The sequence below is a fragment of the Ambystoma mexicanum genome, chromosome 4p, assembly GCF_040938575.1.
Source record: "Ambystoma mexicanum isolate Mex_15411 chromosome 4p, UKY_AmexF1_1, whole genome shotgun sequence".
NCBI lineage: Eukaryota > Metazoa > Chordata > Amphibia > Caudata > Ambystomatidae > Ambystoma > Ambystoma mexicanum.
Genome location: NC_090927.1, coordinates 38,999,977 through 39,002,476, shown reverse-complemented (window position 1 = coordinate 39,002,476; position 2,500 = coordinate 38,999,977). Strand labels below are relative to the sequence as shown.

The window sequence follows — 2,500 nt, the reverse complement described above, 5'->3', positions numbered from 1 at the left end:
TTATTTGAATATTTCTATCTGGACTTTGTGAGTAGCGTGGTCTCAAATCATGCTCTCCACCAGGTTATCCAAAGAGCCTCCAACGGAGCCTTCTTAGCGCAGTAGGCAGCGCGTCAGTCTCATAATCTGAAGGTCCTGAGTTCGAGCCTCAGAGAGGGCACAAGTGTTTTTTGTTTCAGCAAATTCAATTGGACATATCCTTTCTAAACATGAAGAGGAGCATGATGTTCAGTAGACCGCAACGCGGTCCTTGTGAATCACAGGATTGGATTCTTTACTGACGCAGAAAATAAATATGATCGCAAAATACCATAGAACCAATGGGGCTAGCTGCATTTTATTTGAATATTTCTATCTGCACTTTGTGAGTAGCGTGGTCTTGGATCTGTTTCTCCACCAGGTTCTCCAAACATACTCCAGCCGAACCTGCTTAGTGCAGTAGGCAGCGCGTCAGTCTCATAATTTGAAGGTCCTGAGTTCTTTCCTCAGAGAAGGCAGGCCTCTTATGTTTCAGGTAATAACTTTTCAAAAACGTTGACAGAATGAGTACAATGTTTGGTATTTTGCAAATGTAAGCAGTCCCTGTGCAAACTTTCTGGCCCTGTGTTCCCACGCCTTCTCCTTGTGCCTTCCAGAGCCCATCAGGTGCACTATGAACTAATGGCAAAACATGGTTGTGCATATAAGGTTGATGCCGCACGAACCCTGCTATGGTTTTTCATATTAATAAGCCTCCGTGCAGTGTCCATCGCCGCCCTAGTGGCGTTATGGCTCTGTAGTTGGTCCGGATAAGCCCAGGGTACCCAGGCCGTAATCTGTAAAGGAAAGAAAAAGGTAAGTGGGGCCAACCAGTGGGGAAAAGAGGGGTCAGTTCAAACAAACAGGTTCTTTCGAATAGAGGTGGGGCAGTTTAAAATGATAAGGTTGCTGGTTGGGATAGCATGGGCGCATACTGATAGAGCCAACGTAGGTCTTTGAGCAAAGATTCAGGAAATAAGGATGGTACATTTTATGGTGTTAGATGCAGTGGGGCAGGTTTACATGAGGGCAGTTTCAGAGAATGAGCAAGTATTTCAAAATGTATTTTCTGGCTGTGTGAGGGACTTGAGAGGTCTTCAAGCAGACCCTTGGAGTATGTTTAAAGTCTCTCACAAAATAAACTCTAGAAAAGACAGGTGGGGCACCCAAGCCTAGCGGCCAAATAGTGAGGCGACTGCATGAAAGGCAAATGCGAAAAGAGGCAAAGAGGGGTAGCACAAGGGGATGCAGCCAATTTCGACACTTCTGTTTCTGGTGATTGTCTTGCCCCTGTGCCCACGAAAGGCTCTGGGGAACGCAGGCACAGTTGCGGCTCAGGCATGGACAGTCTGCAAGGCCCTCCTTCGGCATAATAAAAGTGCCCTTGTGAGCCTGGCTGTGTTTAAATCACACAGCAGGGAATGCAGCTTTCAACTTTCCCTCACTGGCCACGAACGGCCACGAACGGCCAGGTTCTATAGACCAAAAAGCTAGGAGGAACCCTGGCCACTTTTAAATGAGGGTGGGTTTTGAACTACAGTTCCTTCAGGAGCAAAGCCTGGATTGGCCTTCCTGGATGTTCCTGTGGCCCGCTGGATGCTTTAATGGGCTGGATAAAGCGTTCTGGAGGATGGAATCCTCTTGGGTTCAGTCTGGGAACTTCTGGGAGTTCATCTGCATAACCCAGCCCCGTCCACCCTTCTTGACCTGGCCGGCAGTTACCTTGCTCTGTTACTAGAGGGCGCGTTTGGACTCTCTTCATGAACCGTGTGCCTCACAGGTGTGATAATGATGTAGTTTGGGGTTTGTTTTTGTGGCATGCTACCTGTCACCAGCCGCAAGCAGATCAGCATGAGATCTGATGTCAAATAACAGCATAACAAACTGTGACATAATACAAACCTGACATAAGCGATGTAAGCAGCGAGTATAACGAAACCGGCTGAACGCACACAAGAAAACTAAATGATGGAAGTGGAAACACATAATTAATCATGCATATATATATAGGAAAGGAGCAAAACTCTCTGCAAATGGGAAAAAAAGCGACCTGCTTACAAAAGGGACTTTGGGGGAGGAGAATTAAAAACTGGTAAGAAAAAAGGGCTGAAAAGAGTTAGGTATATATCCAGCGAGGGAGGGGTTGGAAGTTTGTGGCATCTTACCTGTTTTGGAGCATATCAAAATAACTAGCTCAAAATTCAAGCATCGAAGGATGGGACTCTTGATTGATGAATGGAAGACATCTGAAGTACAAAACACTATACATTCAAGTGAAGCTTTTCAGATGGATCGTATTCTCTCTGGAGTTTTGAGTGTGGAGTTGTGTCACATAATCTTCATCAACAAATCATAAAATCGCAGCCTTCTTAGCGCAGTAGGCAGCGCGTCAGTCTCATAATCTGAAGGTCCTGAGTTCGAGCCTCAGAGAGGGCACAAGTGTTTTTTGTTTCAACAAATACAATTGGACATATTTTTTCTA

The 2,500-nt window shown here is 45.7% G+C and overlaps 2 non-coding genes across 2 annotated transcripts; both read left to right on the top strand.

Annotated features, from left to right (window-relative positions):
• Positions 1–87: 87 nt before the first annotated feature.
• On the top strand, positions 88–160 carry TRNAM-CAU (transfer RNA methionine (anticodon CAU)). The gene has a single exon. It is a non-coding gene; the product is annotated as a tRNA-Met (tRNA).
• Positions 161–2,381: 2,221 nt separating this feature from the next.
• TRNAM-CAU (transfer RNA methionine (anticodon CAU)) lies at positions 2,382–2,454 on the top strand. The gene has a single exon. It is a non-coding gene; the product is annotated as a tRNA-Met (tRNA).
• Positions 2,455–2,500: the final 46 nt, after the last annotated feature.